Source organism: Mya arenaria, chromosome 13 (genome assembly GCF_026914265.1).
Source record: "Mya arenaria isolate MELC-2E11 chromosome 13, ASM2691426v1".
In the NCBI taxonomy this organism is placed as follows: Eukaryota; Metazoa; Mollusca; class Bivalvia; order Myida; family Myidae; genus Mya; species Mya arenaria.
In genome coordinates this window covers 50,171,543-50,195,694 of record NC_069134.1, presented here as the reverse complement: position 1 = coordinate 50,195,694, position 24,152 = coordinate 50,171,543, and the positions used below count along the sequence as shown (strand labels likewise).

The window sequence follows — 24,152 nt, the reverse complement described above, 5'->3', positions numbered from 1 at the left end:
GTAACTACGTATTGGGAATCAAACCAAATTTCCAATATTGATTCAGAGATTGAAACCAATCAACAATTGATAATTGATCGAATATTTACATTCATATTCAAACCCTTTTCACTTTGCATTGTTACCTACTTAATGAATTAATATTCATTTTTTTGCCTTGTTTTTTTTTCATTATAACATTCATAAAGCCTTAATTTATTCCATAAATTACAAATTAAAATAACAAAAAAAATCTTAGTAAAACAGAGTGGATTAATTTTGGTGACAACTTGGGAGGGGCCATGAATCTAGGTATTGTATTTGGAATGTGGCTGAAATGGTCCAATATCATGGAAAAATCTCCAAGATATTGTATATTTTCACTAACAGATTGCTTAATAAAAAAACTGTGGTTATCAACAATCATACAATTAACAAATACCATATTGTCAAGAATTTCAGTTTTATATTTACTGAGAGACACAATTAAATAAAAAGAATTACATGCAAGAACATAAAAACACTTTGCGACTGACCTGAGTAAGGCTTTATATTTTCAAAATAGAGGGTATAATGTAACTGAGATATATCAATTTGAAAAAGCAATCTTACGATATTTAATTAATGGGTTGACAAGAATTGGCCCCACTCAATACAATCATACTTACAAGTGGCCAATGTTGACCTTTTAGATCGATTTTTATAATAATATCGTAACAAACAATAATTTTAACTGTGAGTGCAGTACAAACTAAGTAACAATTTAGAAGCTTAAATTACAGTTAACAACAACCTTCTTGTGGTTAAAACTAGACATGACAATAATTTCCACATATAATATAATCCTCCACATGCCATAACTATATTTGCCCCAAAATGCTAACAAATAATAATGGATTGAAACTAATTTGGTACATAAATATTTAACATCATTATCATCCCGTGAAATCACGATAATTGCAATAACAGAAACATTTCTCTATCTATAATAACTGTGAAACATTTCTCTATCTATAATAACTGTATCGCATTAAATCAGAATAACGCTGTTGCTAAATGTCTTTCTAACCATCTATATAATCTTTTCAAATAAATAATTCCCAGTAAGATAATTCCAAAATCCACCTTGAAAATAGTTATCATCTGAAAAACATAACTCATATTCTCCTGATAAGACAAAATCTCATCAAAACAAAGATTAAGATTCAAATGTTTAACAGCTCATAGTAAAGACCCCTACTGCTACGGTTTCATAGTTTTTTCATAGTCTTTCAATGGATTTTTAATCTAGCAGAAATATTTTTGACAGGGGCCTATCAATATCCTAGTTCACAGGCAATTAACGCTGCCATAAACTTCCAGAGGTATTCCGCAGTCATTGTGTCTAATGCTTTTGCATGTCAATTATCACATTGTTCGGACCACTGAAAATGCATAAAACTCATCCAAATGCACAGATAATACATTTACAGACCAAGAATTTCCAGCTTGTGCACCCAATACCACTCTCCCTAGAAGCAAAATAGCTTATTTCAACAACTGATAAGCCATTCTGGCTCACAGTGGACAATATGTCTTCCAGGTGATGTTCAAAGACGAAGAATTCCCTAACAAGTTTCCCTACAACAATACAACATGCTTCTGAATGCCTTTAATGTCTTCAATCCTTAACTTGATAGACAGTAATTACCGACATGTCTTGACTTTGATTTTTGGCAGATGCCAGGCTAATAATTAACTAATCGGTTTTTAAAATATTAGGCATTCAGTCATTTAAAACTGAAGATTTTTATCAAGTTTTCAACTTCATAATCAGTTTGACAAAAGTGTTTATCATAACAATGCATTACCTGAATCAGGATGTTTAATAAAAAAAAAGGCTGTTAAAATTTCATGAACAGATGAATTATCCAAAACACAATAATATCTATCTAAAACAGTCCAAAAAGAAAAAAATAATGAGGAATTAATTAAATAGACTCTTGATGTAACAAGCTATATAAAAAGACTTTTCTCTATGCAATTTAAAACCTAAAAATACTTCACTCTATGCAACTTACTTCCAGATACTTTTAAATCAATCTAAATTAATCCAATTTGAAAATAATAGTCTTTAAAGGTGCTTCCCTTAAGTAACTATAATTGATATTATTCCTAAAACAATACAACCAAGTAACCAATAAAAGAACTCCAAATTATTGGCAGCAGTTTCCTTTTCATAAGTTATCTAAATTACATTAACCCTCATCCAATATTTACACAGATACACTATATGAATTAGTAATGCTATCTTTGGCAAGCTGGCCATATGTGCAATAATAATGCTACAGTATGGACATTGTGTTCGTGACATTTCTATCAATATCAGCTATTTCAAAACAGTAAATGCACCATGTATGTAAACCTATAATTCTATTATTTTACAGCTGACAGTAATTACATTTAACTCCATGACATAAATGCTTTTCATTCAAAAAACATATTAAATTTTAACAGACAAATAGTAACTTAGAAATTATGCATCAATAATTCATAATACTTTAGAAAATAATTCAATACAATTTTAACTGTTTTTTTGTATCTTTTATATTTCAATAATCCACAATACAATACAATGCTGAATTCAAAATTTGCAATATCATACCTAGAAGTCTGATATTCATAAATTTTAAGAGCTTTAAATTCGATCAGTAGATATATCCAAGACAAAATACACACCCAAAGAGAAATTTTGATTCCATAATCACTTGTAATCACAATTTATTTCACACCATAAAAAACAAATCCTTCTGCTGGAATGGACAACAAATTTACTGGTCAGTAAAACTACTGCAGTGGAACATAGCAATATTAGAAAAATCCAAAGCAGGAATGGAATAAAATGGTAAGAACAAGCAATATACCAGCCAAATCCAATTTCGACAACTTGTATGCTGTAAGATCCAAGGTCTTCTCGGGTCTCACCAAGATTTTATAGTTGATTTTCACACAGACATGCTAAAATATACCTTTGTCAATATCCGGATCTTTACCAATATCACACTTAAACGATCCTGCAGGCAGACATATTGGATAATGCATTTTGCACTTAACAATAAAACATTCAGATATTATGCAGTTTTCCTGTTATGGACAATGGCTATTTTCCTAGGCAAATCAATAATTTCGCAGCAAACCAGTTACATCAACCAATTTTCTGCCATTTACTGCAAAACATTCTGCATCATTAGAAACCGGTTTAACAGTAATTACCAATCTGTTACTCCAATGAAGAGCACATTGACCGATCAAATGAACCATTATTGTACCAATCACTGTGACTGCAGGACAGTTTTCTGGGTAAAGTGATCTTATTTAGTCAAAGTGACCTCAGGATGACCATGACTGCATTATCATTTCTAAGTAAAGACATAGAAATATTGCTATACGAGGACAAATTGACCCCAGAATGACCACTGTCGTTTCTTAGTAAGAAAATAAGACAATGTTCATAACAAAATGACAAAGTCTGGCCATAATGGAACATTATCTAATTAAAGTATCACTATTGATGTTCAGTGAGAAACAATTTTGCTGGCTTAGAAATTTTAAGTCCCCAAAATTTGGCTCATCTCTGAAACTGACCAGTTAAAAGCCATGGAACTCCTACATAAACCTGTGGTGTCTCAACTTTAATTGACGATTGTTCAGAACTTTGTTCAAGTTAACAAAGTTGTTAACTCCATCGTTGTTAACTTTCAAATATTTACTGCACTTGAAAATTAATACACTTGTGCTTAATTTCAAACAAGATTTGGTACAGCTTTTCCAGCTGTACTTGTTTATTTTAAATATGTGAGCGAGCACATCATCAAATTTTTAAAACAAAACAAAACGATGATGTCATTAATCATGTTGTTAACTTTAACAATGTTCTGAACAATCAGCCCGTAGTGTGTTATCATTTCCTTCTAGATATTGTTACAAAATGAATATCAAGTTTCTTTGTTTTCAACATATCATTGAGGTGACTTAATTCAAATGACAAGCACTAAAGGAAATCGAAAACCCATTTAACTACTTTTTGACATTGTTAACGATTTAACAACTAGCAACTTCATAAGCAAACATGCAAATCGTTGAAATCAATGACTTGTCAGCGTAAATCAGGATAAACTTTATTTACAAAGATCATGGCTGAATAACAAATGCAGTTCTTTATCATTTGTGAATTGTTTACTATCGATTCACAGTCAGAAATAACTCAGTTTTTAATTAATATTTTAATCATTGATATCCAGCATTAAATCTTGTTTAAATACTCCCATTAGTCAGTTTATAATGTTTGATTTCGATATATAATTCAAACTTCACAATATTCTTTTATAATTTAAACCGAATCAACTTATCAGTTTTGAACCATGATAATCCATTTTTCTTCCAAAATGTTTTCTCTGACAGAAAAAAAACCATAGTTGTAGATGAAGCAAGCAAGCTTAGGATCTAATATTCAGAAAAAATGACAATTTTATTTTCAGTTGGAGGAAAAGCAGAACATCTGTATGCATTTTTCGCTGAAATTGATAAATTTGTTTATATTGATCAATACGTCTGTCTTTATAATTCTCTGGTGTTTTCTCCCCCAAAATAGAAGGATATGGTAATAAACATTGTCTGATATCACAGAAAACAATATATTATAAAATGAGACAAGCTCTGCAGTTTCTGTAAACACGAACAGTCGTCTGAGTTGGTTTGTTTTATTAATCAAACTTAAGGGGCATAACGCAACATCTATTAAATTTAAGCCAAGGTTAAATTATGCTTCTGCGTTTTGTCTTGGGCAACATATACCTTAAATGGTTTATGAGATATGGCCAAGTTAAAGAATTGCACAACAACAACAACGCTGTCGTCAATAATGACTTCCAAGGCTTTCAATATCAAAGCAGAGTATAATACACTGCAATAGCTCCATGTTAACACTGTAGGCCCGAGTCTGCATCTTATTTTTACAAAGTATTGACGATATTCCTGAAAATACATACATGCGTTTAAAAATACAAAAAAATATTGGGGAGCATAAAAGTGTTTATTTATTTTTATTATTATTGCCAAGACCCCTAGCTTGCATATCTAACTTAAATCTACGTAGCTTAGCTCCCTAAAGACCAAGAACACCAGAGTGTTAACCCTTTAGCGCATGTATACGAGATAGGCCGACATAGCTCATTACCAGATGTATACGCATTTGGCCGACCGTATCCATTACTGGATGTAAACGCATGGCCCGCATATTTCAATAGGGTCATTTCAATATTTCAATTTTGCATCTTTCTTTTTGTAAACAATATCCCGGATGTTTATAAAATTAAAGTTTAACCTTTTGTGTATTGATTTTCCCTTGAAAATATCGTCTGCTAAATTGAGAAGGTGTTTATACTCCCAATCGCAGGTGTGATATCCCATTGTGACGTAATAAGACCACGAGCTAAGTACTGTATGGAATTTCCCCCAAATTCATTGATGCGTAAATCATTAAATATATTACGTCAGTTCAGTTTACCATTAAAATCAATTGATATTATATTTACTTAAAGGTAATATTTTGTTTACAAACAAAAGAAACAATTAGTAAATGAGAAAATGATGGGTAAATTTTCTGTGAAGCTTATATAATGTCCATCATAGTTTTGGCTGTAAAATAGGTCATGTGCAAGCGTTTTGTTTGATCTAGATCTTTTTATTCAAACCGGAAAATCATTTATCGGCTTTCTTTTTTTGAAAACAATTTTATGAGGGGGTAATAAAGTTAAACAGACACCTTGGACTGGATCTCTCAGCTGGATGACACCGGATATTCCTAACATATTTCTGTGTATTAATACACAAGAACATAAATTGTCGGCTTTTTAATCCAGATGGGTCTTTTTTATGATAGGGGTAATAAAAATTAGATCGATCCCAGCATTTTATTACCCTTTGATTTAATGCAATTATGACATTTCAAAGAAATGTTACAAATCCATCTTGAAAATACATTCACAGCTGAAATAAAATAATTTAATATTTCATCATTGACACCATTTATTAGATAATTTAATTATCTATAAAAAATGAATTCGCATAAAAAAGATTTGGACACAATTATTTGGAGTAACATTGATTTTAAGGTCATACTGCTGTATTCATTTTCTCATTTTCAAATATCCAGAAAAGTACCTATGCAGATAAGGACTGCTTATCAGTAAGATGGCTATTGACTGGGAGGTGTAATCTGGCCACTTGTCTATGTGCTAAAGGGTTAAGTGAATGAATTCATTGTTATTATACTGTGGAAAAGAACTAAATGTCCCCAGTCAAATGCCATCAAACTTTGCAGTATGTTTCTAACAGACAAGCAGGAAACAAATATGTAAATGAGTCTTCCAAAACCATATATATATATATATATATATAATTATGCATATACCTAATTCTGGCAAAACAGTCAGCTTGAAGACACCAATCATAATCGAAGATTTTATTCCTGAAATGTATCCTTTAAATCCGTAGTATGATCATACAGAACAGAAACACAGAGACAGATGAATAGTCCGTCTGAAATATTCTGTTTGTTCTGCATATCTGTTTTTTGCAATACATATGTAACCTCAATGTCAGGAAACAGGTCTTCATTTGTATTTCCCAGAGAGAATAAATAAGTGGTATTAACGATCTGTTAGTTTCCACTGAAAATGATGAAACTTTCTAGGTTAATTCTGGAAACAGAGAAATGCTTGAAAAGCTACCAACAAGTACACCAGGAAGCTGTAAATTAAATGTTATAACAGCATTAGTCTGCATATGCTTAAAAGTGTAATAGTCAGAACAAAGATATAAAGTATGAAATATAATCTTATGAATGAAAATTTTAGAATGATCACTTAATATCATGTCTGTAATAACTGAAAACCTTAACCCACTCAGCAATTTCATTGAATGGAAATGCACTCAAAGGCAAATATCCATAAAACTAGGTTTTGTACCCTTCTGAGAATTCAGTGGTAGAGAGTTGGCTTCAGGTGCGGGAAGGTCTGGGGTTCAAACCCCAGCCGCGTCAAACAGAGGGATGTCGAAATATGGTACAAGTAGCTCCCTTGCCTTGCCCTTGGCATATAAATCATTAAAAGGGTAGTACTGGGAAAATGGTGTACTCATTACTGGTTCAACCCAGGAAAGATGTATCCTGTGTATCGGTGCTTTACAACGAGCACGTCACAGTAAAGAACCAAGATGTCTCTTCGTAGAGAGCTAGGGTATCACACCCGGATCTATTGTATCTCACTGTTTTCTCAAGTCTTCTTATGTCTTGATTTGACTGCAAATTGAGACACTTCGATCTCATGTCACTTATGGCATTTGAACACAATTTATGGCGTGATGGTGTCACAGTGAGGTCAAGCCATAATTCAGCCAATGGGCACCTAGGCAGACCTTCATAAACTCAAATAAACAAACAAACTGAGTTTTGTTGTATATCCTCTGAAACAGTGCAGATAAAGGATCATAATTGCACCTCACTTTGTGAGGCCCCAATAAAGTACATTTATAGATGATTAAATTGTTAAAATGCATTGACAATTAGCTGTGAACATTGGTAAAAAAATATATCTGGAAAACTAATCCATGAGGGCCTCAACTTTCTGAATCAGTGCTGGGTAAAATACAACAAACAATCTATGAGACTGTCCAAAATATTCCTTGCAACTTATTTAGGCAGCTTTGCCTTTAACATTTTAAGTTCATATAGGTCATGAGGAGTTCATAATTAAATAAAAGATATCAATGATTATAAGAAGAGATTATTTTTTCTGTTGTTATATACCTTTAATTTTAATCTTGTAATAAACAGAGTTGAATATCTGTAAAAATCAATTCAAATCACGTTTCTACTATTAACTAAGCATTCAAATTAGGCCAAAATAAAAAAAGTTTGTTTGGTCTCCCTACCCACATTTTAGGAGTGGGTTAGAACTTTACTAAGGAAGGTAAGTAGATATTTTTTTTCCTATACTTCTTTACCTCCCAAATCTGTACAAAAAATTATTTTTTTAATTTTAATGCATTATCATGTTTTACCAATTTGACTTTTATGATCAAAACAATAAAATGCATATGATAACGGGTCAGATATAAATGATATAGGCGATGTTTTCGTGCTTTTTTCAGGTACAGATATTAAATACCAAAATATTAAGGTTGTTTTCGTGCTTTTTTAACTGGAGAATTTGTGGCCACTTGGTAGCTATTAATTACAAAAAACATTCATAAAGGTTGATATTTTTTCATCTGTACTTTAATCATATGCTTTTTTGATTTTAATTGTTCAAGTTAAATGAGTTTAACACGAAAATGCATTAAAATTAAATCGTTGACCTACATTGTGCGCCTTTCAGGTCTTCGTTTTGAGTTGACCGAGAAAGGCCAAACAAACTATTTATTGATAGCGGTCTTATAAACCGATTTGTGTATGAGCAACAGCAAGGATCCAAGTCCTCAATGGTGAGAAAAAGGTATCCAGATTATGTTTTACATATTTACTTCATATGTTGAGTTGGGAGAATGTCCATTGTTTAGGAAGTGTCTTTGGCCTCTCAATGTCTCTTGTGAATGTGCTATATCCAAGATGGCATCCAAAATGGCCACCAAAGCTTGTGATCTAAGAAATTATGGGTTGCTTAATTGGCAGTGAAGAGAAATTACTTAATACATATTAAAACTGAAGCTACTGCTGCCAATGGTTATTATGTGTATATATACAAATTTGCTTGCAAAAAATCCAATTTGGACAATGGCTGAAGTTTTGCTCGATGACAACTCGACAAGTAAGGAAAACATCCATGTTATGACAAAATAATCATGTACCTAGATTTAAACACAGACAAGCAATTAAACTTAAAATCTTAAGAAACAAATAAATTAAATTGTTATTTAAGATTTTATTGTCAGTACTAAAGTCACAGTGAAAATGTGCTGGACAATTAATGACAGTTAAAAACTTCATTATTGCATTTTTCCATGTTTATTAACTCTGCACTTAACTATGTGGACATCATTATAAAAATATCACGGATTTATACCAAGAAGAAAAACAAAAAATAACAACATTTAAAGTCTTCATTTCATGGTATGTCGGCGTTTATGTGGAATCTGCATTTCGAAGGAAATAACAACATAGGAAACAATGCAAGCACTGTTTCATGTTCATCCAAAAATAACATCAAGCAGGGAAAAAGCTGTTCCAAGAAGTGTTTTTACAATAAAATAGGAACATTCTACTGGTAGATTTTGTGCAATATTATGCAATACCATACCATTTCCAATGAAATACTTGCATTAACTACATATTGATACCATCATTTCTAGGGATGAGACGATACAGTGAATATCGATACTGTATCGATATCTGCTGTTGCCGATACGTATCGATACACAAGCCCGTCGTATCGATACGACTTGGTAGAATTTCCGTGACGAAACTGTTTTATACCGTTCCTTAATCGGTGCAATATGTATTATTCGGTGTAAATTTTATCCTTTTGTAATACGCCGTCTCATTGGTTGATTGGTTAGAAGTAGCCAATAGTATGCATTGTTAGGGAAGCGCTCGGCATAATCATCAGTATGGCGGACGAAGGAGATTTTGTAGAATTGAGCAAGCCGAAAAATACCTCATCCCGCATCTGGGATTTCTTTGGGAACCCAGTGTATCTAAGAGATGGTAAGAGGGTAGTCGAGCGTGAGAATGCAGTATGCAGGTTGTGCAACAACTCGTAAAAAACTGCAATAACTTAAATTCTAGTCATTGGTGTTCTAGTCATTGGTGTTCTAGTCACATAGTAGCCCAAAGAATCTATTAGTATGTATATAATTAGTATGTAATAAGTAAAGTTAGATTATATAAAATAGGAAACATTTAAAAATGATTAAATGAACATATTACTGTAAAATTTTACTTTTAACATACTAGTCAATATATTTTTTTCTATAAAATCATTACAATAATGTTAGAAAATATTTCTATAGTTATCATTAAAATTAACACATTGGTTGTTACAAATTTATTATATAAACTAATACAATTCTGGGTTCTTTTGTGTGTTTCTGTAATTGTGTTTACGTATCTGTATCGTATCGAAAATATCGTATCGGCATGTAGTTGTATCGTTACGTATCGTATCACCTGATGACCGTATCGTCTCATCCCTAATCATTTCCTTTGATGATTATGTATGTATGATTGAGTTTGGCAATTTTAATGCAACACTTAACACAGGAATTTGCATTGACAAGTTACAATAATTTCTGTGGTATCTGTTAATTTATGCTTTAATCAAGTCAAAATTGTTCACTTAAATGCATCCTTGAAGGAGGATCTTCCTATAATATTTAGGATGAAACTACCATAAAAACTTGAACGAGAAACTTCAACTCAAAATTCTATCATAAAATCTGACCCTGAGTGACCTAGTTTTTAATCAGAGCAAACCCAGATTCACACTGGCCTTTACCATCATCTAGACACATATTCTGACTAAGTTTCAAGAAGATCAGATAAAAACTGGAGTAATATTGACACACAAAAAAACCCATCTATGTTATCAACCCCAAAACCTCCCCCCTCCCCGTGCACATTCCCACAGCCCACCTGATGACAAGCTGTCATTTTTTTTGCTTTAGAATTGCATTTTATTTTCATTTTATTTTTTGTGTTTCTAGCATTTTTGTGTTTCAAGCATTTTATTCCATGCATGAATAGACAGATTTTATTCAAAATCTTGTTCTTAACATTTATGCACAGCTTTTGTCATCCAAACATTGTTAAAATATTCAAATTTCCATTCTTGACTCCCATAATAATTTATTGCCGGGCCTCCAATTTCATAAGTACTTACATCACCCATGAGTTCCATACTGCCACAAGTGTGAAACTAATCACTTCTGCAGGCATTTTGATGGGGAGATAATATGGCTAATTACAAAACATATTCTTCCCATCATCCATGGAGCATCCCATCATTAATTTGCCACATTATCCACGCCTTTTTACAAGATACCAGATATCAGCATTTAAAAATTGCCAAACTTCATAAATATTTTGGCACTAAATCATCATCGATAATGACTTTAACATTAGGGTTGCCTGTTGTAAGATAACATGGCCGGATCCAGGATTTAATGTCAGAGGGGGCAGGCCACCTTTCCCCATTACCCCTCAAGTTGCCTCTTAACATGGCAAAATATAGGTTTATTTTTAGTCTCAAAATTGGGTATTTTAGTATCATTTATGCATAATTTATCACCGCCCCCGGGTGCACTTGGGACTCAACCAACCCCTAGATCCGCTAGAGGATAATTTAACAGAATATACATTAAAATCATATTAAATTAGTCAGGGGTGTTACCTAGAGCTATTGCTATAACCATGCAGCAGTCACAGAATCAAGTGCTTAATTAATGCTCCCCTCAGAAATTGCACCACAAATTATACTGTGTTTGCAATTTTTTACATTTGATTTAATATTCACAACTTATAATGGCAAGTTGATTATATACACATTTTTTTCTTCATTAAGTACCTTCTTCACTGTTTTCCATTGTCGATTTGTTGTTTATTTCATGGCAGGCTTTGACATAATTTTTAAATAAAAGTTTTTAAAATTTCTTTCTAAAGATTTTCGGTTGTCTGAATTTTTAACGTTATATACACAATAGCAATTTTGCAGAAAAGTAATAGTTTATATCTTGATTATATGTTCGTTCAGAAAGTGCATGAAAAGAAGGCAGGCCGTTTATAATTTATAGCCACTTGAATCATGTCAAGTAGGACATTGCCTTTTTTTCATTAGAATGTGTCACAAGATCATCAATAAGTTATCAACATGTCAAGTAGGATGCATTGTTGGAAACACTATTAAGTGCAATGAATACCTTAAATTAAGTAGCTACTTCAGTACTTTAAGCAGTACAGCTCATTCTCGCTAAGTAGTCATTGATCCAACCTCGAGCTAGCTAATCCATCTTCAAAAATAATTGAAATATTTGTAACAAATCTTCAAGTTTTCAAAATAAATCCCACCCTCAAAACTTTGATATCAAATTTGACCCATAGATCAATCCTCTGACAAGTCATCAATTTTGAAGATGATTGGAGTGTTCCTTCTGGACACTTGAAGTGATTTCAACAGAGCAATTATCCCTCTTCAGACTGTCAAAGTTTTTCTCAACCAGCAAAACACAGCATAATGGATAACACTTACATGCCACTAGCATTCTGGGTGTTTGGATGATTTCTGGCAATAAATGTGACAAATTTATCACTTTTTTGTACAATTTCATACACTCATATCTTTATAATGGCAGAAGCATGTTGAAATAATAGGGCTCATCACTAAACTGTTACAATAATTGTGTAAGTGCATTTTGTATAGAATAATGCTGAAATTCAACATTGAGAGGGATGAATTTTTGCTCATTTCAGTTTTAATATTTCAAGCTTATTATTTCACAAGCCTCCAGTGATGCAAGTTTCCTAGCGATAGGAATGTTTTAATGCATCATTTTGCAATTCAATTTTATCCTTCATGCAAAACTTTAAAGACTATAAATCGAGATTCTGGGCTGCATCATGGGTCATTCTGTTTGAGGCTGTTTTCAATTATGTATTAACATCACAAGAACCATTCTTAACATTTTAAGACCATATCAAAATAAATTACTCCAACTTCCATCATCTCAAAAAGATATTTACCACATCTGCAGCCATTTAATCTCTAATATAATATAAAATACTCTGGCTGGACCAGAGAAAAGACCAGTTGCCTAGAAGAGAAAGAATGCGAAATAAATAAAACACCTTTTAATATCTGGATTTTGTGTGCTTCAGAAAAACTACAAGTATTTGTTGAAAGAGGGATACACATGTTTTTAATGAAAAATTAATGGCTTTTTTGTAACTTTCTCATCAACAAAACTATGTGTTGTGATTATGGCTACATTTTGAATGTCTTTCTAGATTTCGTTTTTATCATAATTATGATTGACTAATCTGGAATATCACAACAATTGCTCATACAAATTTAGACTAAGCACATATTTTCAAAACTATTTATTGTAATCAAGGGAATTTATGGAGTATTGACAACAATATCAACAATTGAGATACATTACCGTAATAAATAAGAAAAAAGGAATCATAATAGTCATGCACTCTGTCTTTTTAATTTATTGCCATAAAATGAATACACAAAATGAAATATAACATTAAAAGTATTGGCTCAGTGCTCGACCGCCTAATTCCCTTCATTTTAATTTAGTGTTCATACCAATGGGATCACTGGACAGATTCACATTTAATCATTGAAAACAGCTATGACAACCAAATATCAGTCATTTAAGCAGATTACAATTGGTTTAAAAAAGTCAGTTGTTGATGCCCCATGCACACAGATCTCACCACGCTCATGCGGCTCATCTCGACCTGAACAATTAATCAGATCGGGGCGAGAACGGCGTCAAAATCTTAAAAATCGCTGAGTATTGTCCGCAGATCACCTATGCTTGTACTACGATTTCTCAACAACTACAGCATTTCCGATATGATGCTTTCGTGCTTGTACCACGTTTCCACCGCGACCATCACCAATCGTGTGCCATCACCAATCGTGTGCCGCTTTTACCAGTTGTCACCAAGATGTACACGACAGTACTACGTTAATAGGTAGAATGACTTGAAAGACTGCTCCACGATGTTGCTCGTGCCGACGACACTACGTTCTCTCCATGATCATTGCACGATTTGATTCGATGCTTATTTATTACTTTAGGGATTTCAAACAGCTTTTCAGTTTAAACAAAATTGTTGACAAATGAACACCACAGATCGAATTGGTACAATTTGTTAGCCTTTAGCAAGAGCAGAATAACTAATGCTTCTGGAATATCAGATGGAAAATATTATTCGGAGAAGGCGAGAAAGAAGACACTTGGTCCGACCATGGCTAGCTGCAGAAAGAAGGCTTCAGTTTGGACATTACAATAGACTGGTCAGTGAGTTAAGATTGGAAGACTGTGATGACGCCGGTGTGTACAAACATTGTAAGATTAAATGCACTACAATGCTATTACGTTAATGAAGATCTTGCAACGATCCTTCCACGATGCCTCTACGCTTATGCTGATCTTGCTGCGTTTTTCCAACGTTGTTTCCCCGATTAATTTTAGCCACCCTTGTTTTGAACATGTTCAAAATAAGCGTGCCGAGGTCGTGAAGCTTCACGATCTTCACGATTCTACTGCGACCCTACCACGTTCATGAAGACCCTCTCTCGATCTGCCATGATGATGCCACGATTGGTCATGATTCAGTTCCAAGTTTAGAGTGCTGTAGAAGCGGGGCCCAGTGTGAACAGGGGTATTAGAAGCTAACATGAGCGCAATAGCTAATATAAAGACACCAAGCTCCTGCCTTGCTATACTGGGCATTAGCAGCCTGGCTGCATAGGGCCCTGCCTTCCTGTACCGGGCATTAGCAGCCTGGCTGCACCGGGCCCTGCTTGGCTGCACCAATCCCTGCCTAGCTGCACCAAGCCCTGCCTAGCTGCACTGGGCCCTGCCTAGCTGCACCAAGCCCTGCCTTGCTGCACCGGCCCCTGCCTGACTGCACCAAGCCCTGCCTAGCTGCACCAAGCCCTGCCTAGCTGCACCAAGCCCTGCCTAGCTGTACCAAGCCCTGCCTAGCTGTACCAAGCCCTGCCTAGCTGTACCAAGCCCTGCCTAGCTGCACCAATCCCTGCCTAGCTGTACCAAGCCCTGCCTAGCTGTACCAAGCCCTGCCTAGCTGCACCAATCCCTGCCAAGCTGCACCAATCCCTGCCAAGCTGCACCAAGCCCTGCCTAGCTGCACCAAGCCCTGCCTAGCTGCACCAAGCCCTGCCAAGCTGCACCCGGCCTGTCAACTTCATTGCTTAGACGACCAAAAATATACACTAACTATTCCATAGAAAAATCGCACAGTCCATCTGGTGCCGAGCCCTCAATTTGTAGATTATAACATCACAGTACACAAAGTAGTGGCAGTGCACCTAACAGAACACATGATAAAACGCATTACAGCAAGATTAATCAAGAATAAAGCCACTGTTAAATTTAACCAACCTTATTTTCATAAAAACCATTAAAATAATATCAAAAAGCAACAGTACTCACTTATTATAAACCTTGGTATTGAAGTGATCCATGAATGTACACTTATATATTCGATGCAACATGCAAATCTTTATACATGTTACAATCTTTTCTAAATAAAAAAGCTTTGATGCACACCATCTAAAGAGGATGGGTATTTAAGTACTGATTTATTGATTATAAACTTTCTAAATAATTAATGGGTACCTCCCACTCAAACCATAAACAAATCGCTACATAACGTTATTTCTAACCACCTTCAATGAAAATTCTGAGTCATTTGCTTACACTTTGCTCAAAAACATTACCACATTTCTTTTAAAAACGAAACCAAAAGCTAAAGTTAACAATTAAACAAAAACAGATTTTAAGTGAATTTGAATTATTTTCATCTATTCAAATCATTGATGTGGTTAATTTCTCCCACGATTCGAAATGTAAATAAAATATTTTTTTACAAATTTTATTCAAATGTTTAAGTATACACAAACAGCATGATATAAATTGAACATAAAATTGCCATTCATAAGATGACAAAATCATTTTTAAATTATTTTCTAGCAGATTTTTAGCAATAAATTATAATAAACTTCTATATGAAAATACAAATGAAGTACCGGCCCATAGGTCAAATTTCACGTAAAGTTAATGGACCTTTTCATCATAATTTTTATTCATATTTTCGGACAGGTGAGTTATTAATTGATTTAAATTGAAATCCCACAGATCAGTAACATATAATATCTAGTTCTTTGTGCACAATTTCTTAATCAATTTCAGAAGAAAAATCCAATAAAAGTTTCACATTGTACATTTAATAGTGAACAGGTATTCCAAAGTCTAAAAGTGACAGCACTGATAGTTTGCATGTTAGTGACTCAAGCACAAAACTTAAAAAATCAGACTAGCTAAAAATTACAAAGTCCAAAAATACTAAAATATCCCCAACCCTTCCCCTACCCTCCCAAATGTGTGACTCAAAATCCTGTTTGATATATTAAAGTGCATTATCCATTTATTGTCTTAGAAAAAATTCTCAAAATCAACTAAAATCCATCAAAATTCATGTTTTTTACCCCCAAAAAACAGGTGAGACTCAGCATCTTTAGGAAACAATGTGAAGAAGGGTATTCAATGAACCAGTTCCCCATTTAGTTTCAAAGTGATATGATAGCTTTGAAAGTCTCCATGTAAGTGACCTAAATGCAAAACTTAACCAACACCTCCGACAATGACGACAACAAGTGACAACAAGAGGGCCCTGAAGGCCCTGTATCACTCACCTGATCCAATTCAATAACCTTGCTGTAATAAGTACATTCTGACCAGGTTTCATATAGATAAAACACTGTTGAGGCCATATTTTCTATTTTAACAATGTTTTCTATGATTTGACTTCATAACCTAGTTTTCGAACTCAGGTTACCCAGTTTCAAACTTGACATAGACTTCATAAACCCAAACATTCTGACATAGTTTCATGGTGATCAAAGAGAGAATGTAACCTCTACAGTGTTTACAAAGTTTTCCTATGATTTGACCTTATGGCCTGGTTTTTCACCTCTGATTACCCAGTTTCAAACTCTACCTAAAGATCATCAAGAATAACATTCTGATCAAGTTCCATGAACATATGGTCATAAATGTGGCCTCTAGAGTGTTAACATGCTTTTCCTATTATTTGACCTGGTGACCTAGTTTTTGACCGCACATGACCCAGATTGGAACTTGGCCTAAAGCTAATCAATATAATCACTCTGACAAAGTTTCATGAACATACAGTCAAAAATGTGACCTCTATAGAGTGCTAACAAGCTTTTCCTATGATTGACCTAATTACCTAGTTTTTGACTGTACATGACCCAGATTTAGACTTGACTTTGAGATTATTAATACATACATTCTGACCAACTTTCAAGAAGAAACATTTACAAATGTGACCTCTAGAGTGTTAACAAGCTTTTCCTTCAATTTGACCTGGTGACCTAGTTTTTGACCGCACATGACCCAGATTCGAACTTGACCTAGAGATTATTAATATTAACATTCTGACCAAGTTTCCTGAAGATACAGTCATAAATGTGACCTCTATAGTGTTAACAAGCTTTCCTTTAATTTGACCTGGTGACCTAGTTTTTAACCCCAGATGACCCAATATTGAACTCGTCCAAGATTTTATTGAGGGTAACATTCTGACGAAGTTTCATTAAGATTGTGACCAAATTGTGACCTCTAGAGTATTAACAGTCAAATTGTGGACGACGGCGGACAACGGACACAGGGCGATCACAATAGCTCACCTTGAGCACTTCGTGCTCAGGTGAGCTTAAAATAGCTTGTCCTTTTTTTCAAAAATCAGATAAGCTAATGAGTAGGGGTCCCCATCTAGTTGACACTAGGTGGGTTGACACTAAAAGTTTGAACCAGTATTTGCCAGCATTTGAAAAGTCTTAAATTAAGAAATGAGCACAAACTATTAGGCAAATTTATGTTCGCGAGAAAGAATTTTAACAGTCACACTATGAATGATTACATCAGGCACACATCATTTTCTTATGAAGTTTCCTAGTTAAAGACAGTGTTTGTTAGCTGACTTGGCAGCATTTGCCAGAACATTTACTTCCAGCACTGAACAAAGTTTTTGCATGTTAAAATTTTTCAATGAAAACAATGTTCACCAGCCTGGAACATCAGCTCTTATAAACTTTTACTAGCAGAGCTGAACATATTGCACAAACGTTGGTCCAAAGGTCCTAGTGTTAACCCAGCTTTATTGAGAACATCAAGTTTTCTATACAAAATCAGCTTGCAGGTGCAAAAAAAATTCAATTTTTTTTTTTTTTCAAAACATGAAAATTGAAATTTTTCACAAATAGGAAAATGCATTGGAAATGGTTTCGAATTTCAGCTCCAAATTGGTCATAAAAAATACCAACATAATATATTCAAATCAAACCTCAACTTAAGCCTTGGTGACAAACATTAGTGCACATTTCTTACCCTATGACAATAATGATATCTGAATTCCTTTGCTGCAATGAATAGCATAATTGTAGCACGTTTTTCTATGTTCTTGCATGATTTCTCAAGTACAAAAGCTTTTTTTTACTATTAAAAATAACAGCAGTCCTGAAAAATAATTTTCCCCCAATCATTTGAATAAAATTATTTCTTCTGTCAAGGCCCTCAACCCCAAAGAACAATTTAAGCGTGAGGAAATTCATCTTAATTATACCCTAATTGAATCTTTTGAACCTTGATAAATAATTAAACACATGCAAGGTATTTGAAGCCTTACAAATTAAGTAACATTTGGATACAGGGAATTAAAGACACAATAAGGTTTTTTGTTAACTTCATTTGTGTTTCAGTAATCAGCCCTGATCTTGTTCTCCATGTCAAATGCCAGATGTCGCGCTATTTTCAATGACAAATTGCAAAGGTTGACACTCTGAACTTTGGTACTTGGGTGGTTTAGAGATGGCGAAATTAATGCCTCATTTTCGTGCCAATTCATACAGAACTACTTTCCATTCAAAGGACTACTTTCAGTGGTCAATAGATTCATATGAATCTGTATCATTAACAGTATATTCACCTTTGACTTTTCAAGTCCAGCAGTTGTAACAAATCAGCACCAGGAGTGGAAACCAATATTTGTCCATTATTCTCAGTTACTGCCAAGGGGTATAACTCTGTAATAACATAAGCCTGAGTTATGGACCTTGCTGTACAATAATTGTGCACATCACACATTTTCTGATTCATTCAAGATGTGTGCAAAGGTTTTCTTGTAAATATTATCTTGCATGATTTTTTTAGTTGTGTTGAAGGTTAAGTGTTAGCACCTGTTCAAATAATCATTCCAAGGCTACAACAAGTTTTATTTTTTTGAAAAACAGGCAAACTAATAATCATATCAAAACCCAAATCAGTAGCCTAATAACTTAAATTGTGGTTTAGGTGGTTATGAAATACTGTCAATCATGTGTGTAATATAATAATATTTAAATATCATTCTAAAATGAACAAATATTTCAAAGCGCAAACTGCACTCAAAATTCACATCAAATTATTGCACGATAATAAAATAAAATGAAAAACGCATTATTCAAAAGCACTTTTTAAAGAAAATTTATATCTTACATTTAAATCCCTTTAAATATCTTGACATTTTTCTCTGAAGACCATTTTCATACACACCCACACAGCTTCAGGTTATAGGACAAATTTCAAAAATGAAAAATAAACACCAAAATTCTCCCTCAAACAAATTGAACCCAGTGAATTAACAACTGTAATCTGTCAAGATTCTTGTAAGATTTTTTTTGAAACTGAAAAAAACAACAGTCAAAATTCTAGAAAATCATGTTGCGCTGTCAGAAGAAGATGTGAAGATAATTGATCATGAATCAGTTACCTTTGATTTGAGAATGGGATAAATTGGCTTTTAGATTGTCTTTAAAGTATCAATCATTTTCTACATAAAGTTGATCAAATATTCACGAAAAAGTCTGGTTTGTCAAAAGTCCATATTTGAATTCCTAATTAAAAGAGTAATGACTTCTCTTTTATCAAAATTGATTCATATATTTGATCATTTCAGGAGATTTAGAAGCCAGAAAAATAAATAACGGAGAGAAAAGAGCAAAACATTCAATCAATTTTGTTGAAATGTACTAAACAGATGTAAAAACAAAACGTAGTTAAAACATCTTCATATTTTTTTTTATAAATATTTGAAGTACAAAATGGAAACATTAAATTAGGATAGGCAAGCCATTATAATTGAATAGAAATTTGCACTGAATGGACTAAGTGTTATGATATGGTGCCGCCATCTGGATCAGTCCTGACAGATTCACGTTTAACCATTTAGTAGAGCTCCTGACAACCAAAAATCTATTCAGCAAATTACGACAGCCAATTTCCATTTAGTAATGTGCATGCACACTTTCGAGTTAAAAAACATTAAATAATCATTTCGCGCTGAACACTAAGAAAACTAGAGATGTCACAGGAGTGATGAATACCCCAGAAAGCTGCCTTGATACAGAAATGGCAAATTCTTTCTTTGAAAAGAGGCCATTATAACTCAGAGGTTATTATACACACTGCATTTCCACCCATCATGCTTGACCAAAGTATGTTGTATAATTTAAATCCATCGCGCAATTTGAAAGTTATGCTGCTAACAAAATATTAACAAAGGGCAATAACTCTGTCAAGGGCTTCTAAAAACTGGCAATTTGACGGTCTGGACCGATTTTGACCAAGCCAAACAGATTTCAGTTTCAAAAAGTGTAAAAAAAATTGGTCCGAAATTTTCTCTTTTTTTTTGTAATTTCGGTCCAAACGACTAAGTCAGTAAAAGATGTAGAAATTGTAATACACAAACATTCATTGGTCCTTCACACATTCAAAACTACATCCAATAAGTCATAAAAGTGTCTTGGTTACCATGAGACCGATGCGACCAGCTGCTTTTTCCGCTACGCTGATCACTCTATAGCCTATCTGTTAAATAGCAGACGCTTGCAATCGGTCCAATCACGTGTTTTGGTATTAGCAGAAGACACAATAAAACAAACTATGTGTTAATTATCTGCTTGCAGCTTTCCTGATTAAGTGTTAAAATCGGTCCATATTTTCACATGGCAATATGCTATGTCGTCGTCGATCATTACATGATATCCATTTGTCGATTACAAAATGGTTAAATTTAAATTGTTATAAAGAACCATTGCTGGTTAAAAACGGCTTTAAAGGTAAATGCATGTCATTGTTAATCCGTGAAAGCATTAAAATACCGAATTAATTAACCTAATAATTTATAGATCAACAGCGATACGCTTGATAAACTACATAGTCTGACAGCTGAGTCCGTCGCTTACGTCATATTTATTCCCAGTTATGAAAAAATCGTTGTTGATATCACACTTTAAGCTCGTTGCCCCGATTATAAATCTAGATATATTCAAGATTATCAGTTGAATGTTGACCCACTAAAGAAGCATTAAGCAAATGAATGATAATACTGTGCCACTTTTTGTCGTCTGACCGCCTCCCGACAGCCACAGTTAATTACGATCGCAGTCTTTCTTGTTAGAAACGCTGCAGAACTCGATGAGAATCCCATTTGAATTAAACTTGTATCAATGACTACCCGAATCGGCTTTGCTGGCTCTATAGCCCTCTTATGAATTGCCACATCGCAAAAAATATTGACAGAAAAGACGTCGCAAAAATGTATGACATTTCTATAAAATCGGACTATTGAACAGGTCTTTCTTTTTTTTTTTGGGGGGGGGGTTCCGTCGCCGGGTCCGGACCGATTGAGGTTCCAAAGTTTTAGAAGCCCTGACTCTGTCATTATCTAAAATAGACTTAAAGTTCTTCTTGTTATTAGCTGAAATAGAGTTATGGTCTTGTACACTGCACTTCCTCTCATTGTCTTAACCATTGCTTGATGTTAAAGTAAATTCATTCCAGTTGTTTATAAGTTATCCTCTGGACAAGGAATATCAACAAACAGACCAGCCATACGTAGGCAAACCACAAGGTGCCCCCATTCAAACTTTGTTTGTCAGGGCAATAAGAACTTTTTTTGGTCATCAAAACAGTATATAAATCAGCGCCAGGCTAAGGTTTACAAGACCAAAAACAAGCACTTACTATTATATATTATTTATATGTGTCAAATCTTCTAAATGTGACTCACAATATATTTCACTTCCAAATCCTTCACACACTTTTGTAATCAAGCTGTTACCTTAAAAATCTTTTGAAACTTGTTAATCTGATCTGCATATCAAAAATAAATGGCAGACCATTATGATAACAAACTAACATTGATTCATATCGTATTAAAAGGATACAAAAATTATCATAAATATTCATGAAATTTGGAATACCATCAAAAAAACGAAATTAAACAGCGTAAAAAAAAACCTGGAAAAATATATCATTTATTGGCCGATTCCATTTGCAATATTTCAATGTTTGCACACCAGCTCATAAAATATAAAACACACAGATTGAAGGATAAATTAAACCTAAAAAGTTTAATGTATGTAATATTACCTGAAAATGTAGAATCCCAATTAAAATGCACTTTAAATCCAATAATGTTCCAATTTCTGTAGCTCACTCAGCACTTTTAAGGCACGATCTCTTCCGAATAATTATACTCTGAAAATATATGATGTTAAAATATCAATAAATATTTAACTTAAATTGCTTACATTAGCAAGATAACAATCATATCAACTGTTTAAAATTTGTCATAATAGACAAAATTAAGTAATTTATCTTAAATTCTTATTCATGATAAATGTGCGATAACAATCTTGCATAAAAACTTGCAACTGCTGAAAACCTTATACCTGGTTTGAATAACTCTAAATCAACCTCTTAATTCAGCATAAAACATTTATTGCCACAAAAATAGCAAATGGAAAGAATTTATTAGGGAATAATTTTCATGTAATTAAACACTTAATAAACTGTATCATGCCGCGATGAGCTTTCTTTTGCATAGATATTTATAAATAAAATAATAATACGTTCCTTTGCCAAACACTTTCAATAAAAACATATCAGTTTTGTTACACGGTATAACCTTATTCTCAACTCAATAAAAAATGTTCACAGGAATCTTGTTATCGATCAAAATGATGTTTACATGTTACAATAATTTCTTCCCTTTACAAACTTAAGCTTATAGAAGTGTGACAAATTATTGAATAAGAAGCACAGTTGTTGTTTTTTTCATTACTTTCCAGTCCATATATCTAACACTGAGATAATATTTTATCAAATAATGACTTACAACAATGAATTATTCAAAGATAATGGCTTGAAACTACACTATAAATTCTAAATCCAAAGGGGGCTATATAATAAAGTTAAAACTCATTATTTTTTGCATATATTATAATCCTATACTACAAATTATAAGATATCAATTTCATACATCTCACAATAATAGATTAAGAAAAGAACATCAACAAAGCTGCAAAGTGAGACCCCGAAGATACTATCTCACAGTAAATAAGAAAATTGTTTGTAGATTTATCTGCCAATTATATCAAAAACCTTGTATTCACAGCACATTTTGCAGCCATACATCAAAACTTTTGCATACATATGACTATGCACAATACAATACTCATCTTTAAGGACCAGAGCGGGCCCAATTGACAATAAATATCTATTAAATTTTGGTTACAGTTGAGATTTATCTTTGGTGTCATATTTGGTTTATTTTGCTATATATTTGTTATAATAGAAAAAAAATTGATAAAGTATGAACACAAAGTAAATAATAATCAATTTGTAGGCATTTGTGTTGTTGTTTTTTTTCACAGATTTAAGTTTATTTCTGAAATCTGACTAAAATGCTCCTAGATAGTCTCAACTTTGATAAAAATGTAGACAGTTTCAGCATAGCTGTCTCTTTGCTTTATAAACAAGCTAAAATTAATGTCAACTTCATAATAGATTGGACATGTCAAAACATAAAGATACATATTTACCTACAAAATTATCCTATTATTTTGTAAACTCCAAAAACATCAATAAAACTTATAACTTTATATTCCTCAAATGTACATTTTAAATCAAACACAATTCAAATTGAACCCTTTTTCTGCTACCAGGTTTATTCTGCTCCTATAATCTATCAAATTGATCTACTCCAATCCAGGTTAATCCGAAGTTAAAATCACAAATAAATATTTTGGTATTTTGTCCCGGATAGCGTTCTTTCATTCACTGTTTTGACATCGTTTTATACATGCCTAATAAAATATGTATAACAGAGGGTAATTTTTACACTCAGTTGACGGTAAATATCAAATTTGTTTCATCATATCTTTCATAACCAAATTTACGAAACATAGGTTATATACCAATAAATTAATCTGAATAAATTGGGATTGGTATACCTAATAATTGAATTGGTT

At 33.2% G+C, this 24,152-nt stretch overlaps 1 protein-coding gene across 15 annotated transcripts in view; it reads right to left on the bottom strand.

Annotated features, from left to right (window-relative positions):
- Positions 1-24,152, bottom strand: part of LOC128213359 (axotactin-like) — a 110,321-nt gene that overhangs the window by 43,984 nt on the left and 42,185 nt on the right. For 8 of the 15 annotated variants that reach the window (XM_052918975.1, XM_052918990.1, XM_052918989.1 and 5 more), the window contains one exon: positions 22,270-22,377. The gene's annotated coding sequence lies outside the window, so the exon portion shown is untranslated. Of the gene's footprint in view, positions 1-2,039; positions 2,090-2,697; positions 2,720-2,882; positions 3,004-6,430; positions 6,451-18,784; positions 18,882-22,269; positions 22,378-23,723; positions 23,911-24,152 lie in introns of those variants that run through there. The other 7 variants (XM_052918976.1, XM_052918978.1, XM_052918977.1 and 4 more) reach the window with 7 other exon arrangements.